We start from the raw sequence: 21473 nt of genomic DNA on the forward strand, positions 1-21473 counted from the left end.
ATCTTTCTTCTACCCCATCTCCAGCCCCTGGTAACCACAAATCTACTTGCTGTCTCTCTAGAGTTGCCTACTATAGACATTTCACATAAAAAGAATTATACAGTGTGTGCCCTTTATGTCAGTTTCTTTCACTAATGTTCTCAAGGTTTGTCCACGTTACAGCATGTACATTTCTTCATTCCTTTTTATCGACCCAATAATATTCCATTGTATATATATATATATACCACCTTGTATTTATCCATCATCAGTTGGACATTTGAGTGGAGACTTTTTGGCTATTCTGAATAATGCTGCTATGAACATACATGTATAAGTTTTTATGAGGATATATGCCTTTACTTCTCTTGGGTATGTGCCTAGGAATGAAATTGCTGGGTCATGGTAACTACACGCTTAACATTTTGAGGAGCTGTCAAAACGGTTTTCCAAAGTAGCCTTACCATTTTACATTCCCATCACCAATATATGTGCAATATATGAAAGTTCTGCATCCTTGACAAAATTTCCTATTTTATCTGTCCTTTTTATTCTAGCCATCCTAGTGGATATGAAGTAGTGTCTTATTGTGATTTTGATTTGCATTATCATAATGACTAATGATGTTAAGCACCTTTCATGTGCTTATTGACCATTTGTGTATTTTCTTTTGGAGAAATGTCTACTTAAATCCTTTGCCCATTTTCAAATCGGATTATTTCTTTTTTATTGTTGAGTTGTAAGAGTTCTTTAGTAATTCTGTAAAGAAGTCCTTTATCAGATACTTGATTTGTAAATGTTTTCTTCCATTCTGTGGATTGTCTTTTCATTTTCTTGATCATGTCCTTTGAAGCACAAAACTTTAAAATTTTGAGGTTCAATTCATTTGCTTTTCTTTTGTCACTTGTGCTTTTGGTGTCATATCTAAGAAACCATTCCTAATTCAAGTTCATGAAGGTTTATTCCTATGTTTTCTTCTAAGAGTTCTAGAGTTTTACCTTTGACATTTTGTTCTAATCCATTTTGAGTTAATTTTTGGATATCCTGTTCCCTTCTATTCCTTGACTGTTAGATTTTGGTAAATGCCTTATTTGTGTCCATTGAGACAAACTTGGAATTTTTGGGCCTTTATTCTATTAAATATGGTATATTACATAGATTGAATTTTTTAAAATTTTGTTATCATAAATCTACAATTACATGAAGAACATTATGTTTACTAGGCTCTCCCCTACACCAAGTCCCCCCCACCAACCCCCTTAACAGTCACTGTCCATCAGCATAGTAAGATGTTGTAGAATCGCTACTTGTCTTCTCTCATAGATTGAATTTTATATGTTGAAATCGACCTTGAATTCTTGGGATAAATCACTTGGTCACAGTGTATAATATTTTTATATGTTGCTGGATTTGGTGTGTTAATATTTTGCTGAGGATTTTTGCATCTATATTTATAAAGGGTATTTGTGTAAAGTTTTGTTTTCTTGTGATATATTTGTGTGGTTTGAGTATCAGGGTAAAGACTTAGTTGAAGGGTATCAGGTAGTTGAAGGTTTGTCAATTTTGTTAATCTTTTCGACATACCAGCTCTTAGTTTTATTGATTTTCTCTACCTTTTTCCTATCTTTATGTCATGTATTTCCATTCTAGTCTTTATTATCGCCTTCCTTCTGCTTGATTTAGGTTTAGTTTGATCTTCTTTTTCTGATCATAAGATGAAAGGTTAGGTTCCTTATTTGAGATTTTCTTTTCTAATATAAGCATTTATAACAATACATTTCTCTCTAAGCACTGCTTTAGCTATATCCCATATGATTTGATATGTTTTTTTCATCTTCATTCATTTCAAAATAATATTTTCCAGTTTCTTTTGTGAGTTCTTGGATCTATTAATTATTAAGAAGTGTGTTGTTTAATTTTCACATATTTCTTCAAATTTCACATAGTTCTTCAAAATTTCCTTCTGTTATTGATTGTGGTCAAAGAATGTACTTTGTATGTTCTCAATTCTTTTAAATTATTGAGATTTGCTTTATGTCTTAACATATGGTCTATCCTGGAGAATGTTCCATGTACACCTGAGAAGAATGTGTATTCTGCTGTTTTGGGGTCCAATAGTCTGTATATATTTGTTAGATCCTGCTGGGTTCATAAAGCTGTTCTAGTCTTCTATTTCCTTACTGAGCTACTGATGAGTTTTTGTATCTGTTATTGAAACTACAGTATTGAAGTTTCTGACTAAGATTGTTGAATTGTGTGTTTTTCCTATTTATCCTTTAAATTCTGTCAATGCTTGCTTCATGTATTTTGGGGGGCTGTGATTTAGGTGTATATATGCTTGTTTTGTTTCCTTGGTGGATTGACCCTTTTATTATTAAAAATTGTCCTTCTTTGTCTCTGTAAAGAACTTTTGTCTCAAAATCTATTTTATCTGATACTAGTATAACCTTTCCAACTTCTTCTTGGGTATTGTTTGCCTGGGATATCTTTTTCCATGACTTGAATGTTCCTTTCCTCTCTCTGCTTCTGGTGGCATGCCCAACAGTGGCTCCACGTCTTTGCTCTCAGAGTCCATCAGCCAACCCCTGCCTCTGTGGCGACTATACCTGGTGAACAACCCTCAGCTTGGCTCCAGCTGCTGCCATAGTTTTTGGGCTCTGGACCCAGAAGTACCACCTTGTCCCTGTATTTCTCCAGCTCTAAGGATGCTGGCAACTTTCTGCTGTAATTAATCTCTGGGTGGTCTTCCCACCCCTTTTAGACTTCTCAGCTCTCTGTCACCTGCATAACTGGGTTCCTCTATTAAATTCCTTTTGCTTGAAATACCTAGAGTGGGTCTTGCTTGCTTCATCCCTGATACAAGGTGATTCCTATCCCCAGGGAGTTTAAGATATGGAAGTTAAGATTAGACTACACCCCTGTTTCCTACAGTTATGACCAAGACCAATCATGATGTGATGCTTTACCTAAAACAAGGGAAGGAAATACAAGATTGCATAAGGCTGGAAGGGAGATGGACAAACTGACAGAAGAGCTCTTCTGCCCCTCAGAGTCATTAAGAACATTCAGTTTAGTGTAACGCAATGAAGAGCCTAGCTCCTCACCAGCTCCCTGCATGATCTTGGGTAAGTTGCTTCCCCTCTCTGGGACTCAATTTTCTTAAGGGCAAAGCGAGAAGATAGGACTGCCTAGGAGATCCCTAAGCTTTGGCATCTGAGACTCTGAAAAGCAGGACTTTCTTGTGTCACATTGCTCATTGCTTAACGACTCTGTTATTCCAAATCCAAATGTAGGCATGAGAAGCCCTCAGTGAACTTCCCCTCTAGCCCAAAGATTTTGGCTGCTGTCATCATTGGCATTTGGAGACCACTTGTTTTTAGTGATATAGGCAATCTCTTGAGCTAGGTGGAAAGGACTTTCAGGGGTTATATCTGGGCAGGGTGTCCATGAGGAAGTGCAGGGCCCCTTCAGTTTGGAACTATTCCAGAAGATTCCTCCTGGAGCCCTTTTCTATGTGCCAGGTGCATCTAAGAAAAAAATAAACTTAGAGGCAGAAAACCTGTGCTCTAGCCTTGCCTCTGCTATAACTCACTATGTGACTTATAGCACATAGGTCACTTCCAGTCTGGTTCTTCGATGCCCATCTGAAAAGTAATGGGACTGTACTACAATAAAGTAACTGCATAAGCTCCCACCTCCCTTTTCAGAATAATCCTTGTTATCATTAAGGATTTTTTTGGTTCTCCAGCTGGTGTAGGACCCTGTAGAAGGTCCCAAGTCAAGAAAGTCTACAGCACAGTGGGAAGGACTGGAGAGTTTTGTGGCAGATGCCCCATGCCGTCTCGGCGGATAGGAGGATGCTACTGATGGAGTTCCGAGCCACGTCTGACTGTGTCAATGCTACTGATCCTGAATTTAGCAGCCTCTGCCTGATGCTAAGTCACGGTACTCACCCCAGGTCCTTTTCTTCCTCTACTGTCCTTCCCAGCCTTTCCAACTCTGGCTGCGTAAAAAATACACACTTGGGCCTGGAAGCCTTCAGTTTCAGTTTCTTAGCTGGTCTTTGAGTGAGGTAATGGGGTTTTCCTAGTATTTCTGAGTACTGAGTATGAGCTTCCCCTCCACATGTTAGCATGTGATTGTTGACTATTCACTGCAAATCCACCGTCAGTGAGAGGGACATTATGGAATACCATATGAATTTCCAAATCCCATCCCGTCCTTCAAGGCCCAGGCAGGCCCACCTTCAAGGCCCTCTCTCCTCTGAACTCCCATAGCACTTAACTTTGGAGACATCCAAATTGGCATATACAGCAGTCATGTGAACTATTTACTATTCTAGAATAGGCTTTGTGCTTCCTGAAAACAAGATTGTGCTGCGTATGTTTTTGGTAGTCTTTGTGTTGCCTCCAACAGTGCTGTGATTTTTAAAGACAGGTTTTTTATGTCGTTTGATATAGATCAGTAATAATTATAATGGGTCCCAGGAGCGATATCCTCTATCACAGAAGGTTCTGTTTCATCCCACTTGTTAGGAGCATGTGTTTGTTGCATGCCTAGCAAGAGACCTGTAGCCAGCTCCTTGAGACTGCTGCCCCCTTCCCTCTGGAGAATCCTAGAAGTCAAAGCAGGGACTCTAGAAGTGAAGCCCCTGAGCACTGATAAGGCTGAGAGTGGGCACCATCATGTCCAAGGATGTGGTTTGTCTTATAAGAGAAGGCAAGCTCTCCAAGTTCTTCAAGAAAAACAAGCTCTACAACTTGTTTTTCAGTTGGAGAGCGTGGATACTCCATGGATACTGTACAAAAGACATGCCTGTAAGGGAAGCACAGTGTTCTCAGAGTCCATCAGCTAACCCCTGTCTCTGGGGCGTTGTCTGGGGCATCTTTGGACTACTCAGTCTTTGGTCTTCTAAAGACTGATTGCCTTACAGGAATGGAAGCTGTTCAATGCTGAATCCCTAATAAGCAGGTGCCTAATAAACATTTAATGGATTGGTGAAGTGACTTCAGTGTTTTCCTAAAATACCGCAACTTCCTCCATCTCTTTCTTGGGAATTCCTTTCTCCTTTTAACTTTACTTTATTGGTGGTTGACAGCAGATCCCGGTCTCAGCAGGGGCTTGAATAGGAGCTATATCATGGGAGAGCAGAGAGGTCTCTCTGCTCCCAGGAAATGGACCCTTGGACACCTGTTTTGCTTTGTAGTGACTTTATTCACTCATTCGACAAATATTTAAAGAGCACTTATGTGTCAGCCATGGCTCTATCAGTGCAAAGACGAGCATCCATGGTCCCTGGTCCTGCCAGGCTCACACGAGGCAGGGCAGGTGTGCCAGTCAGTTTGGGCTTCCATAACAAAATAACACAGGCTGGGTGACTTAAAGAGTGGAAATTAATTTTCTCACAGTGCTAGAGCCTGGAAGTCCCTGAGCGAGGTCCAGCAGAGTCAGCCTCTCTTCCTGGCTTGCAGATGGCTATTGGCCCACTATGTGCCCACATGACCTTTTCTCAGTGTGTGTGGTGGGTTGGGGGGAAGGAAAGCAAGCTCTCTGGTATCTATTCTTATAAGGACATTATTCCTATTAGATAAAGGCCTGTCCCCACCCACCCCCTTATAACCTTATTTAACCATAACTACTTCTTTAGAGGCCCCACCTCCAAATATAGCCACACTGGAGGTTAGGGCTTCAGTCTGTGAATTTTGGAGACACACAAACATGAACTCACTGCCAGATGGAAGCATAAAGAGGCAATTATCCAGAGGCAGTAAAAGTATAAAAAAATGCATGAAAAGGTACACAGTAAATTCAAGACGGGAAAGGAAGAGGATGCAAATGGAGAAGGGTATCCAGGAGCATAAACTGTGTTGGTAATGCTTTGTTTGTGGTGGACAAAGGCCTCATTGTATTATTTCCTTTATGTATCATTTCATAATATTTAAAAAATAAAGGAAAATACAATTAAAGGACAATGTAGTAAGAGCTAACGGGTTCGATGGTGAGCTCAACATGCTATAGGAGCACACAGAAGGCTAACCAGGGAGGCTATGGAACAAGCGTCACTTACGGGGAGTAGGAGTGACTGAAATGAAGGGAGGAGGGTAGGGGAGAGTGGACAGTAGCAAGTGCCAAGGCCAGAAGTCTTGCCCAGCTTGACCTTGAACAGATTGCTTACTTTCTCACAATTGCTCAGTTTGGGAATTCAGGAGGCAGGGAGAGCTACACTGTTTAACTTGGTCTCCTTGTAGCGGAGGTATGGCCTGTAGGTCCGGCCTTTGGTACCTGAGCAATGGGTACTGGTTGTGTTTGACACACGAGATATCCTTTGCTTTTGCTCTCTTGAATGAGTCTCTTCCTGCTGTTGTGATATGTCAATGGATGGTGTGCAAAGCATTTCCCAGAGTTAACTGTTCCCCACTACTCTACCTGTCCATTTGTCCATCATCCATGCACCTAGCATCCATTTACTGAACACCTACTCTGCCAGATATTGGGCCAAGAGTTAGGACTTGAGTGCCCAATAAACCATAGTTGACTAATGACCAAAGAGCATGTCAATTAATTAAAAATGATAAGTCTCTCTTGGTATGGGGCTCCCCTGTTTGTAAGCACATTCTGTTCTATTATACCTATGTCATTTACCTGCTGGGTAGCTCTGTTTGTTAGGTTTCAGTTTTCTGATTGAGGAAACAGAGACTCCAAAGAGAAGAAATGACTTGACCTTTGACTCCAAGCTAAGGGGCTTTTCCCATCATGCTGTGCTGATGCTAAGCATGACCTAAAGGGTTCAGGCCCTGGTTGTTCCCTCCCTGCCCTCAGATGAGGCCTCTTGTACCCTGCTCTGTTCTCTGAGAATGTGTGCACTGCCTTTGGGGAAGTCCTGCCCATGAGAAGAGGTTTCTGAGAAGGAGCAGGGAGCAGGACCTGGAAGAAACCTACATAGTCATTCAGTCCAACCACCCATTGACAACTTGGTGACCCTGGCGATAGAGAATAACTTAGCCTAATTGTTTCTTTCTGTAAAGCCCTGAACATGGCTTATCATTTCTTGCTAATTTTGGAGCCATCTAATATCTTTTGAATGAACTTCTTTTCCTGAATCAACTGGATAGAGTTGGTTTATGTCCTTTCCAACTAAGAGCCCAGGCTGCTACAATTTGTAAAGAGCAACATGCTATTTCCTGAGCTTCATCAAGTCTTCTAAAATGAATCTGAGTCCCTGTGCCACCTCTGTCAACAGACTGGAAAAATACTATTTTTTCAAGATAAAGTTCTAAAGGCCTAAGTAAGATTAACTGGTCTAATCGTGTGTGTTAAGTGAGACATGAAGAGATAATATTGATTGAGTACAAAATCCAGAGGAAATGAAAAAATACAAAAGGCATATCCGAAAACAAAATTCAAGGGTCTGGATTTCCCTCCGTCCTATCTGAAATCTCTCAAAAACATCAATAAGAGCACATTCATCTTTGTCAAGCCTCAGAATAAGTTGAAACATCAAATCAAAAAATAAGGTGGAAAGAATGCAGAAGCAGTAAAGGCCGAGCAGCAGTGAGGAGGGAACCCAGGGAGAGTGGGTGACACCACCGAACGGCGTATTCGAAAATTGCTAAGAGAGTAAATCCTGAGAGTTTTCATCACCAGGGAAGAAACCTTGTTTTCTTTTTTTCTTTCTTTCTTTTTTTTTTGTGTGGGTCTGTATGAGATGATAGATGTTAACTGATCATTTCATAATATATGTAAATCAAGTCATCATGCTGTATACCTTATTCTTATATAGTGCTGGATGTCAATTATACCTCAATAAAACTGGGGAAAATCTAAAAAAAAAAAAAAAAAAAGAATATCTTAGGCTGCCATAAACTCAAACCCCTATTATCATAAGAAAAAACAGGTCAAGTCTTGAGCAGGGCAAGAAAGAACAGAGCCCTTTTCTAGAAGGTCTGCTCCAGGGAAACCCAACAGAAGGAAGTAGACCGAGTCCTCGGGAGGGAGCCAGATCTGCAGAAACTCTGTCCTGCCTGTCTTGCAGGTGAAGCCCCGGTTAAAGTACCAATTTATTGGCTCTACCCAGAGTGTTCTATCATAGTCAGTCCCTCTGGGCTTGAATTCCATGGGCCAAGTCCAAGATCACACCTCTTACCCTGGCCTTCATCTCCAATCCGTATTTTATTTCACTTGGGAACAATCTGGAACAGGGAGAGTGGACCTCTGCCTGGGCTAGGGAACCCAATAGGCAGATATGGCATAGATTTAGGGCCCCAGGCTGACAGGGACATGCCAAATTTGAGAAAGATTCTGCTTTGAGTTTACCTAGAATTTTGTAATCAGAAAATCTAAAAAAGAAGCTCTTTTAATTTCAGTGTAGGTATATGTTTTGTGTTAGTTGGTCAGTGTTAGGAATTACATCTGGGGAGACACTGTCATCCTTTTAGGGCTTAGGGGCTTTTAAGGTCTTCATCAGGCCTTAGGCCACCCAGAGAGAAAAGGGCAGCAGGAGTGAGTGAGGGACTGTCAAGCTGCAGGGAGGAAGGAGGTGGCTCTCCAGGAAGAAGAAGAGGGTAAGAGGGCTAGACACAGGTTGGCGGGAGGCCTCAGGTCACCCTGACACCTGTTGCCACGGCCTGGTGGCGGTTTCCTGCCACTTGTCAGGACGCGTGCAGATAGAACACAATGGGTTTGCTTTGACGAGAATATGCTTCCTGTTTTTCTGCGTGAATTCATTGTTGGGCATCAAAAGGAAGGGTTTTTAGGTCTGTGTTTTTATCTTACCAGGCTCCCTGAGGGAAGGGGTGGGGATAGGTGAGGAGGGGGGTCTGAGGGAAGGTGAAAGGGAAAGCAGGACAACTGTTTATCCTTCTAGAATTGCTTAGGGAAACCTCATGCCATTCTAGTTTCAGCCAACTGAGGGCGGGGCCGGTAACATGGTCGCACTGCCCCTGCAGCTCCCGGCCAGAGCTCCTGTGCATGGTTTTGGTTGCCCAGAATCCCTCTGGCTCCTTTTATCCCTCGGGGAGACCTAGCATTGACATCTGCGGCGACCTTTATCTAGGCAAGGTGGCAAGGGCCACCGGAAACTTAGACTGAAATAGCCTCTGTGGTGAAAGCTGGGGTGGGAAATGCTGAGGCTGGTCTCACGGCAAGTGATGGATGAGAAATCGAGGGCCCACTCCCCAACCCCCAGCCCGAGCCCACCGCTGGACCAATCCTACACATTTCACAACTGAGTGTGGACATTTTAGTTATTAGAAACCCCAGGTGTCTTTATGCTTGCTTAGCTCGGGGCTGGCTGTTGCGGCAGAGAGAGTGTGGGGTTCCAGTCTCGGCTCAGCAGCCAACTTTCCAGGGGCCCCTCCTCTTTCATTTTCTCCTCTGGGGATTGAGCCAGGTGATCTGGGTGTCCTCTCTGGTCTCACATTTGGGGACTCCATTAGTCATCCCCAGGGGGCTCCCAGGTTCAGAGAACATTCAGTGTATTTAGGAAATCCTAGTGGAGCTTTCGCCAGAAAGCCAAGAGAGAGGGAGTCCTGGAACCACTTTGTTCCTTCACATGCAGTTTTTAAGGAGACCATGTGTGCTTCATCCTCCTCCTGTGCCTTCTCCACGGCATTCAAAGCCTTTCTTGACCCGGCCCGTTCACCAGCTCTGGCCTCAATCTCTGACTTCCCACCTGTGCCTACCTTGTGCTCCAGCCATTCTGGGACAATGTTGAGTTCCCTCCAAAGCACTGTGTACATTCATTCTTCTGGACTCTTCCACGTGCTCTTCTCTCAGGTTAAAATGCCTCTGGCTCATTCCCCTCTTAGACTCTAACTCATCACTCAAAGCCCAGCTCAAATAGCCCTCCCCTCCTGAAGAGCTCCTGACACTTCAAGCCCACAGCATGTTCTCACCACTGGCGCAACAGCGTCTCTCATGCTAATTTGTGTCAGTGTTAGAGGCATGTCTGCCTCTTTTGGCCTCCATGAGGTTAGAGCGAAGCGGCACCTTATTAATATCATAGATGCTTAACTCAGTACTTGGCATATTCTTGGAGTTCAACCAGTGGGTGTTGAATTAAAATGAAGCATCTCTCTGCTGATTTGAGCCTAAACAGGCTCCACCTAGAGCTCATGACATAGCGGCCACTCTGGTACAGCTAGAGAGGAGCTGGGGCAGAAGAGGGAAGGTCAGTGGGCGTATGTGTATGGGTACCTCCCTGCCTGCCCCTGCAGAGTCAGTGTCAGCTTTGGCTTCTGAGTAAAGCTCCTGGGGTCCCTGCTCTGGGGAAGCTCGCCGGCTGCTATGGTCACCAATTTCAAGGATCTTACCTGTTGTTTGAGGAAGGACTGTATCTAACCCACTGTCTGCCAGACCCCAAACCATCTCAGTCAGTCTTAGAACAATCCCGAGGAGTTAGCACTGCAATGCCCATTTTGTAAATGACAAAATAGGCCCAGAGATGTCAAGGACTTTCCCAAAGGACACTCACAGCCAGGAGCAGAGAGTGAGGAATGGTCCTCCCCGTCCAGCCTCTTTCCCCTTCGCAGCGCTACTTGGTAACCAGGAATTCAGCTTCACAAAGTTGAAAGCCACGAAGTCAAATGTCTCTGCTGCTGTCAAGCCAGCAAGAATGGAAGCGCCTCACAGCCTGGTGTCCGTGCAGAACTCATTCTCAGTCTTTCATGGCTGCTTCTCCTGGGGGAGAGTAGGCCGACCCCTGTGTCCTACCTATGGGGGAGAATGAGGGTTTGAGATTGTAGCCTCTACTCAGGGAGGCAGGGCCATAACAAGGTCAATTCCTCCAGAAAGAAAAAGGCTTTTCATGCAATGATGGGCAGCTGCAAATGTGAGTGCCCACTACAATGACTCATCCTTAATGTTGCACCAAAGGAAGTTATTTTAGATGCCTGAACACATTCCTCTTTCAACTCCTGCTCCTCTCTTATTTAAAATGTGGTGTGAAGAAAGAATTTTTATTACATAATATTTTGAGATAGTATTTACATATAGGAAAATTCACCTATTTTAGTGTGCAGCCTTTGGGTTTTTACCAATGCACGCAGATGTCTGACCACTGCCTTAAGCAGGACGGAGTATGTATCAGTTTCATCACCCCCTCGAATTCCCTCACACCCCTTTGTCGTCAACCCCTTCCTCCGTCCCCAGTCAACTACAGGTCTGGTTTCTGTCTTTTGGAGCAAAGACTTTTAAAACAAAGAACAAAAATAGAGTTGGAGAGATTCGATGTGTAAATATCAATGTATGCATGCCAGCGTCTCCCTCTCTGTGGCCCCTGTCCCAGGGGTGAAGAAAGATAAAAATAATGGTGAATCGCTTGAAATGGGCAAGTGTAATTTCCTTTCAAAGGTCAGGTTTCAGGCTTCACGTATGAAAGGATGAAGTAACTTGTGGCTTCAGCTCACTGCATGAATTCCCAGTTACAGTGACAGGCAAAGTACTGCCCACAGACCCGGCAGAGGGGGCCCATCTCTGGCCTTCTGACTGCATTCCCCTCTGTCAGGTGAAAGGCAGGCCTATAGCAGGTCTATGTGCCCCCTTCTGTGTCACAATCCAGGTCCAGGATCCAGGAATCCGTAGGCTGAGGAAGCAGCGAAAGCTGGCTGTTTGTGGGGCTAGGGATGGGGATGGAGCTTAGACGTCAGGCCAGGCAGAAGGAAGAGAAGGGCAGTGAGCAGCAGGCTGGGGCTGGGGCTGGGAGGGATGCTCTGCATGGAGTCTGATAGTTCAAAATTTGAACATGGCCTTTTAGGCCATTATGAAATATATTTTTCAATATGATGCAAACATGTATTTTCAAAATGAGATCGAACCTAAGTTATTTAACAGTTTATCAGCTTGATCTATAACATAAATATCTGGCATGCAGTGTGTGGGCTTCTATTGGTACCCTTGCCAGGGCCCTGCAAATATTTGAGGCAAGACTGAATGAATCCACTGAACTTCCTCAGAGATAGTTACCAAAGCTCCCCACAGGCCAGCCTCCCTGGCAGCAGTCGTGTGCCCTTCTCCCAAGCTGGCAAGAGGAAGAGAGGAGGAGATGTTTACTGAATGTTGACTTTGTGCTTGAATCTGACACGGCCCTCTTGCTCCCGTTATCTCATTTGGGTCTCACCTATGCAGGTGGGTTGATCATTGCCAATTTATAGATGAGGAAGTGGAGGCTTGGTGATGGAAGTGCAGTAAATGTCCAAGCTGGGATTCCAACCCAGGTGTGTGTGGCTCCAAATCCAGCACTGCCAGGTGGCCATCAGAGAGTCCAACTCACTTCTACTCTTCTCCCCACCAGGATTGTGGGGGCAAGGAGCCAGCCACTTAAAAGGGCTGGTGTGAGGCTTGCTTTGGTGGTGGTGGTGGGGTGGGCTGTGGGGTACCTTAAGTTTCCAGAACCTTCTCTGGTTGACCCTATCTTTTTTCCAAAGCAGAAAAGAGCAGGGTATAGGGAACTCGGGCAGGGAGAGCACAAAGAAGGTGCATGTGCATTTGCTGTGGAAGCAACAGAAAGAAAGGAAAGGGGGAGGGCTCAGCACAAAGATCTTTGGCTTTTGAGTTGGTCCTGGTTTCAAATCCACAGCCTGCTCCTGACTGATTGACTTTGCTCCATTGCCTAACTACCCAGAACCTCAGTTTCAGTATCTGTGAAACTACCATCGGTAGCAGGGTTTCTTCAGAGAGGCTCTAAAGAATGAAACAAAATGAGACGAGTGAGGCACCCAGCCCGGAGAATGTTCTCGGCAGCGCTCAGTCCCCTTCACTCTCCTTCCTCTTGTTGACCGAATCACCAGAGCCCGTTTTGGCATTACAGATCTACAGCTGAGAAATCTAAAAATAAACTTGAATTACGGTGGGTTTAGCCTTGAGGTCCCTGGCAGGCACTTCTGTGTAAATAGCAGAAGTGAGAAGAAAAGAAAAAAAAAGGCCATTTCATTTCTAGTATTTGAAAGTCAGGCTAAAGAACTCCCACCGTGTGGGCGACTCCTAGCAGAGGAGAGGGGGTGGCAAGGGGAAGGTTTGGTATTTTTTCTTGGTTGTTTTTGTTTTTGTTCTGTGATGATGTGGGGGGACTCTCCAGGGACATGTGTCACAGAGCTATACGGAGAAGGGGAGGTGAAGCAGGGCAGGTGGGAAATTTGGTTCTGTCTGTGACGTTATAGGACAAACTGGGGAAAGGAGGAGTATTGGTCAGTTGGTCGAAGTGGGGACCCTACACTCAAAGGCCCCAAGGGTGTCACGTGCCCTTCTTACCTCCTGCCCTGAGTCACAGATGGGCGAGTTCCTTCATTCATTTTTCAGTGAGGTTCTGAAGAAAGGTCGTCTTTGGGGACTTGATTTATTCCTGAAATGCTAGCACATCAGAGACTAGGTTTAAAGTGGGTCACAAAGATGCATGAAAAGAGAAAGCTGGGGGCTGGCTGACTTTACCATGGCCCACGTTGATGGGAGTTACAGGCTATTCTTGCTCTTAGTCTTGCTATTTTTAACAAAATGCTTTGCTGCCCCTCAAATCTAATTTTTCACTATTCCTGCAGCCCGTGTTTCATAAGCTCACTGAGGTGACATGAATTCCTCCATGGTTCTAAGTGGTAGACCAGGGCTGAGACTGGCTGCCTCCCTCTCTACACAGAGTTGGCATTGGCCATCCTAAGAATGGTGTGCAAGGTGGGCCTGGGACCTGAGGCCTGGGGATTCCTGACTCTTGCCTTACGCATTTGACTTCCGTCTTTTTAAACAACAGATATAATGACATTATACGCCAATGTTGTTTTTTTTTTAAAAGGAAACATAAAATCCAAATAAAAACATACCATGGTTTCGTATTTGCATTGATCTAGAAGTCTCTGAAGGTGACTTTATGGAGAATGCAACCAAGTTGTCTCCTGTTCCTACTACAGATAACTAAAAGGGAGGGATTAATCCACAAAGCTAGGGTGTGGGATAGATGGAGGGGAGGGGGGAGCTCCCTGACTCTGGGGAGTTGATGAAGTAGGAACCACTGGAGGATGAAAGTAACACCTTTCCTGTCCCCTGAGCCTCCTGCTCCTTTTGGTGTTTGCCAAATACCACCACCTCTCACAGCTTGCCAGTGCCAGTATTCATCCATCTCAAATGCCCGCCCTCAGACTTGCCAGCATGGCCATGAAGAGTTACAAGCTCTTCTTCCCACCTCCACTGAGCACCCAGTTGTTCCCCTGACTCAAAGCCAAGCCCCTGGCTTCCTCCCTTCTCCGAGTGCTCAGAGGGCAGGGATATGCTCCATTCATCCTGATCACCAATGCCCAAGGCGGCACCTGGCCAATCAGCCCTTTAATACACTCAACCTCACAATGAGTTAGTTGCCTGTTGGTTTGTTTTTTAACCATGTGAATCTGAAAAGCTCAATCCCCAGCCTCCATAAACATAGGAACTCTCAGGCCCTGCTGGTAGGACTATAAACAGGTTCAACTCTTCTGGAGAGTAATTGGAATTACTTCAAATTTGGTATGCCTTTTGATATTATTTTCTTTCATTTTCTGTCCCCTCCCCTCTCCTCTCCTCTCTTACTAAGGGGTTAGTGAATGGCTTTTCATAAAGATACTGCTATTGTTATATTCACTAGTGTGAGAAAAATGGAAGTTCCTGTGGCCAGGATCCTCACCTGACCCTAAACTACTTGATCATGTAACTGGCCTGCTGCTAGGCTAATACTTCCACACCAGTAGGCAGTAAGCTATTATTGACTGAGTCACTATATAAAGAGCTCTGCCCAGTGCTCTGATGGAGGCAGAGCCAGAGGTGGATCACGGACTGCCAGTCTGCTGGATGCAGACAATTCCAGTGCTCAGCCTACCACCCGGAGAATAAAGCTGATATAAACCCTTTCACCCCAAGAACGTTCCATTTTCATTTCTTGGTCTCATTGAATCCATAGTGAACTTGCCTGGGGCTGAAACCCTCAAGCAAGACAATAAGCAATGTTTTGGTTTTTTTTTAAACAGTAGCAAAAATGAGACCAATATTCATATGGATTTGGATACATAAATTGTGGCTTACATATATGATAGAAACCCATGTAGTTGTGACAATCAATAATATAGGAATATTTCTTCATCAAATAAGCAAAGTGACAAAAGACAACCACAAAATAGGAAGCACGGTATGAGCTCAATTTTGAAAAAAACATAAGGACATATCCATGGGAAAATGGGAAGCTTTCCACCTAAATGTTTTAACCCCTATGTGAGTGTTGGGACTTTAGCGGATTTAAACTTTCTTCTTTTTATTTCTCCAAATTTTCTCAACTTTCTACAATGAACCTATATCATGTTTAGAACATGGAAAAAGATTTTTAAGCATCTTGGATTGATTCTCTAAGTAAACAACTGGGTCCTCAAATTCTGAAAACTGCAGAAACCAAATCATCATGTAGGAGTTCAGAGCTGGAAGAGCTGTTGGAAGTCCTTTGGGCCAGACGTTCTCAGATGTGGCTGCATGTGAAAGTCACACGTGGAGCTCCAGGACTCTGGTGCTCGGTCCACACTCTGTGCCAATCAACCGGAACCTCCAGGGGTGGATCTGGGCACCAGAGTGTGTTACGGCTCCCCAGGGCTTCCAATGTGCAGCCAACTTTGAGAATTGCTGCTGGTGAGCTGCTCTGTCTAACAGTAGCCACATATAGCTATTTAAATTTAATGAAAATTAAATAAAACTAAACATAGTTAAAAATTCAGTGTCTTAGTCATTCTAGCCACAGTTTAAGTGTTAAGTAGCCACATGTGGTTACTGTACTGGCCAGCATTGGTCTAGACCCACCCGTCAATTTTCAGGAGAGGAGATCAGAGAGGCTCCCGGCTGGTGTGTGTCCCCCTTCCAGCAGGCCCTGGTGCTCATGGAAGGGGAAGATCCCTGTCCTTGCCTGCTCCAGGGCTGCAGAACAGACCAACCTGGGTCATCAATAACTGTGTGCCTAGAAAGTTCCTTCTGCTTTCTGCTATCTACCCTGCCTTTTCCTTGAGCATGGGGAGGCTTTATGCCATATGTTTACTTTTACTTTATTCATTTTGGAGGGTTCAACAGTCTCAGGCCCTCCCGACCTGTTCAGCTTGGTCAGGATAACAGGTGAGCTGTTTACATGGAATCCAAGTGCTTGGCAGAGAGCAGAACAGGGGTGAGTGTTTTCCACGGCTGCTGAGAAAGGAGAGTGAGCCGCGACAGAATAACAAAAAGCCACTTCAAAAACATAGCAGAAAAAGTCAGAAAGCAGAGACAATCGGAGGTTTGAAACATACTCCCCCCGCCCCCCATAAAACCCTGACAAGAGAGCAAAACAAGTCACGGGGGAGCCTCGAGCCCTGATGGTTTCGAGACCGTCGCGGTTGCTGACTTGAGCACGGGCCTGTCCCAGCAGTTCTGAGAGGAGCTGGGAGCAGAGGCTGTAGGGGCTCAGAAACCTCACCTGGGTTCTGAGAAGTGTGTAGCCTGGGTGGTGGGACAGTCCCTGAGTCCTCCGTGTCTCTGGGAAGACAGAGGTGTGTGGGAATGGCAAGGCCAGGCTGGCTGGGTGAGAGTGTGGGGACCCAAAGACTGGCCCCGGGTCAGGAAGCAGCATCCCACCTGGGGTCTACAGCCTCAGAGGGAGAGGGGCCTGTGCACACAACCTGATCAGGAATTCAGAGGCATAAGGCCACCCTTGTCCAGGAAGCTCCTCCTTCAGGACCCAAATTGTGACCCAATCAAGAAGACACCAAGCCAGAGAGGGAAGCCTGGTGCTCCCTCCCCTCAGCCCATTTTCCGGACTGCTATAAGGGCAGCAAAATGTAGTGAGGAGAGCCCTGGTGTTCAAGGGCTGGGGCTCAAGGCCCAAACACTGTAACTTACTTGCCATGTGACCTTAGGTGTGTCAGTTTACTCCTCTGGACCTTAATTTCTTGGCCTCTGAATTGTAGGGTTAGTATAGATCAAAAGTTCTCAACCTGGGCTGCATATTGGACTAATCAGGTAAGCTGCAAAGAGAAGTGAGGTTCTAATTGTTGTGGGGTCCAGCCAGGTTACCGGGAGTTTTAAAAGCTCCTTAGATAATTCCAACGTGTAGCAAAGATTGAGAACTACTGGTCTAGCCAGCGCTTCTCAAGCTTAGCGTGCTTAGGAGGCACTGCATACATCTCTGCTGTCTGTGCCTTTTTCTATTTGTGTCGTTTTCTTTTCTCCAGGGAGCAGGCAGTGTGTCCAGCTTTGTGGCTGTTTTGTTTTCCCTTTGTAGTCTTTTCCCTTACTAACTGCCTAGAGTATCCCCTATCCCCACTCCACCCCAAATGGTCTGCATCCCTAGAAGATTGTTTGAGGCTACCAAGATTGCTGCAAATTCTCAGATTCCACTGGGTTCTTAGCCAAAGTGGTAGTTAACCGCCCGACCCAATAGCGTTTCCAACTTGACTCAACCTAGCTTGTCTTGCTTTCTGATATCAGGGTTATGGGCTGGGGTGCGGGTGGGGGTGAGAAAGAAGGAATGGAGACTTTCTTATCCCCCTATTACGTCTTGAAGTCCTGGAAACAGGGACTTGGTCTTCAGTTTTGTGTTGCCAGCATAGAATATGGTGCTGGGAAGGTAGATACAGACTGTTAGTCAGAGGAGCGAATGAAGGTGGCCTGGGTGCTTTTCTTACCGCACAGAACAAATGGCAGCACTGATAACTGGTCCTGCCTGGCTCTCAGGCAGGAGAGTCACCCTGCGCAGGCTTCAGCTTGCAAAGACCCCGGAACCCTGTGGGCACAGTTACTGGGAAATCTTTCTCTTTTACCACATCTTCTCGGGTTCTGCAGCAGCTCAGGAAGGCGAGATTTGCTTACAGAGCCCGGGCCCCTTGATATGCAGGGTGAGTGTAGAATGCCAATTTTGAGAGCAACCAGGAGAGGCAGGCCCAGGACTGCAGAACGGGGGACACACTAAATAAGGAGACCCCTCTCTTCTTTACCTTCCAGAGAAGGGATCATCTTATTATAGTGGATATTTCTTAAAATTGGGTTTGGAGACCTAAACTTGGAGGCTGGGATGAGAAAGGTGAAGGGTGCAATCCCCATGGAAGAATTTTCCTCTATAGATAGCTTCTGTCCTGTCATTGAAAAAGAGAGAAAATATAAAATAAGTCAAACACATGCCAAGGTGCTAAATGTGCTCAGGAATCTAAAATGACTTTGTGTTGGGCAACTGGCTCCAGCCAGGCAAATGCTCCCATTTGTTCAGTTTGGGCACTTGAGTTAGAAAATATTCTTGAGCCAGTTCCATAAGCCTCTCTCTTTGTCACTTGAATCTTACAAGAAATAAGCCAGAGAGGTGCGCCCCCTGGGACATGTCCAGCAAGGGGGGCAGAAGTTAGTAGAGGCCCCCACAAGACCCTATGGATTCAGATGGATGCTGGTGTTGGTGTCATATTGTTGCTGTAGACCCAGCCCCCTTCCTCCAGCTTTCCTGGGGGGCCTGCGTGGTTAATCCACTCACACCATCTCCTCTGAAAGTATCATCCCATCCCAGGGAGATGTAAACTGGTGATTGGGGCTGTTTAAATCCCCTCCTTCAGTAAGTATTGCTTTTCTTTATTTTAATTGCCAGGGTTAGTTTTTGGCTGTCAGGGATCACAAGGTCGGCCTGGGAGAATTAATTAATCTTTTATTTAAAGAGTATCTCTCCTTGAGTGTCCATATTCTCCCATGACTTTTATCCACATATTGTTGACTTTTAAACCTATTCTTTGCTTTGGCCTCACTCTTTAACATTAAACTCATGTTTCTAACTAAAGAAAAAAAAAAAAGAGAGAGAGAGAGAGGGAGAGAGATTGAGAGAGAGAATGGATATTGGTTGTAAATTCTTGAACTTGGCCCAAGGAAGTCATTCTGCAATACATATTCAGTGAGTCCATTTTCAGGTGCAGAAGTTGGGGCCTCGAGAGAAGTTATGATTTGCCTAAAGTCTCACAGGAAATTAGTAGCTGAATTGGGATCAGGGCTTTCCTCTCAGAGCCTTCCACGGTGCCTTAAAGCCTGCAATTCCGTTGCAGATGGCAATGGAACGGATCCGTGCACTCTCGTGTCACTATTACGAGGCACAGTCTGCCTTCCCCAAGAGCCTGGGTGCCTCCATTTCATCCTCTCTGTATCCCAGCACCCCCAGCCCAGTAACTGGCATGTATTGGGAGCTCAGAGGGGGACAGGCAGTTAAACTGGGAGTTAACTCTGACTTGTGAAGCCCTTAGCTGTAAACATCCCTCACCGAGGCAGGCATGCTCCACCCCCACCTCTCTACTCAACTGTGCCAGAAAAGCCTTAGATCAAATTCATCCTATTTAAGAAGACTTTCCAGGCCAACTGAATTTTGGAGCCATTCCTGTCTGTCCCGCTCACTTGGCACCCTCTGTACACTAATTTATGTGGCGCTGTGGCACATGGGCTGTGTTCTAAGTGTGGGCTGTGGATAGAAAACCTGTGTTTAGGTCCCAGCTCCACCATTTTCGAGCTGTGTGATCTCACATACCTCCTCTGAGCCTCAATGTCCTTATCTGTAAAATAGATCCAGTGGTAATTCCCCTCTCACCAGCTCATGGTGAGGATCAACTGGGACAAGCCATGGGAAGTGTTTAGTGTGGTGCCAGGCACAGCACCTTCTAGCTATTATTGTTAAAAGTTCTCACAACCAAATGTTTTGTTTCTCCACCTTCTCTGAGGATGGTTACCTCACCTGTGAACCAGAGGAAATAATATGTAATCTTGGTAGACTGTTATGACAACCAAATGAGAGAATACATGTGAAAATGCTTTGCAAACTCTTAAGGTTTGGGTGTGAAGTGTGACAGCCCCCAAGATGACACAGCTGGTAAGAAGTGGCGCCCTCCTGGAACAGCCACGCCCTCCCCCCCAAACACACAGATGCACAGAACACTGCCCCTGCCACCACCTCCAGGAAGCATCTAGGTGGTCTGACTCTTACTGGCACCCTTGGGAAGTTGTCCTTTTGTCTTTTCAATAGCCACTCATGGAACTCTCCAGGCCTCCCAGCAAACAGTGGCGGTGAATTGGAAAAGATGAATGAGACATGGACCCCATCCTCAAGAAGCTTACATACGTCCTAGCAGGGGAGAGGTGTGAGCAAATGCTAGTTGAAACAAGGCCAGGGACCCAGAAGGGGTGGTAGCAGAAAGAAGGGAGGTGGGTTAGTTTGGGAGTGAGGGGAGGTTTCCCGGCAGGGCTGGCATTTGAGCTGGACTTTGAAAGATAGTAGTGGATTAGTTTGCTGGGGCTGCCATAACAAAATACCACAGACCGGGTGACATACACACCAGAAGTGTGTTTTCTCACAGCTCCGGAGGCTGGAGCCTGAGTGTGAGGTGTTGGCAGGGCTGCTTTCCCCTGGGACCTCTGTCCTTGGCTGCCTTCTCGCCGTGTCCTCTCTGTGTTGTCCATGTCCTGCTCTCGTCTTTCTCTTAAGGATGCCAATCATACGGGATTAGGGCCTATCCGTATGGCCTAATTTGATCTTAATTACCTCTTTAAAGGTCTTATCCTCAAATACATCCTGAGATGGAGGGTTAGGACTTTAATATGTTAATTTGGGTGGTAGGGGGGACACATTTAATCCTGTAACAAATAAGGTGTTTTCTTTTTACATTTGTTCAATTACTAAAGTACTCTGAACATGTTATGAAATGTTGAAAAGCACAAAAAGAGAACCAAACCACAGAGATGACTGTATCTGTCCAATCTTTATTTTTTTTAATGAATATACAGCTTTCACATGGGTTTGTAGCATCCGTTGTTTTGTAACCTGCTATTTTCACTTGATAAATATATCATGAATTTTCCTCCTTGTCATTAAATCCTGTTCTTCCATAACACCACTTTTGATGGCTGCATAGCAGTCCATTATATGGATGAATTCAGTGTATTCAGTCCATGGATGGTGGGATTTTGATTAGCCGAGGTTAGAGTAGAGAAGTAACCTGAAGGGGGGATTCGGAAGAGCCCCTGCAGCGCGGTGGCTGGTCACACTTCAGCCAAGTGGAACCTGCCAGAAGAGTTCTCAGAGTAAGTGTAATAAGAATTATACTTGTAAGGATATGTAACTTTTCTTTCCTTTCCTTTCTCCCTCCTTCCCTCCTTCCCCCCTTCCCTCCTTCCTTCCTTCCTTCCTTCCTTCCTTCCTTTTAGCTGGGGATAGACTGGGATGTGGGGGCATCACGTTTTCTGAGAAGTCCTGAGGGGCCCCAAGAATCGAGCCAGCTGCACCATGTATGTCTGACTCATTAGAATCTCGGTCAGACCCACAGGGCCACTGAAATTCAATATTTGACTCCGCAGGGTGAGACTGAACGTGATGAACCCTTAGTTTTAATTGAGATGCTATTTTCTTATGAGTGACTTTTAGTACCTGGTGCTGATTGTCTCTCCTTTCCCTCACTCCCCTCGCTCAGTGTTCATCCCTGATGAGGAGAAATCCTTGGTAAAACAAAGCAAAGAGACAAGGACTTATT

The sequence above is a fragment of the Manis pentadactyla genome, chromosome 4, assembly GCF_030020395.1.
Source record: "Manis pentadactyla isolate mManPen7 chromosome 4, mManPen7.hap1, whole genome shotgun sequence".
NCBI classification, from domain to species: domain Eukaryota; kingdom Metazoa; phylum Chordata; class Mammalia; order Pholidota; family Manidae; genus Manis; species Manis pentadactyla.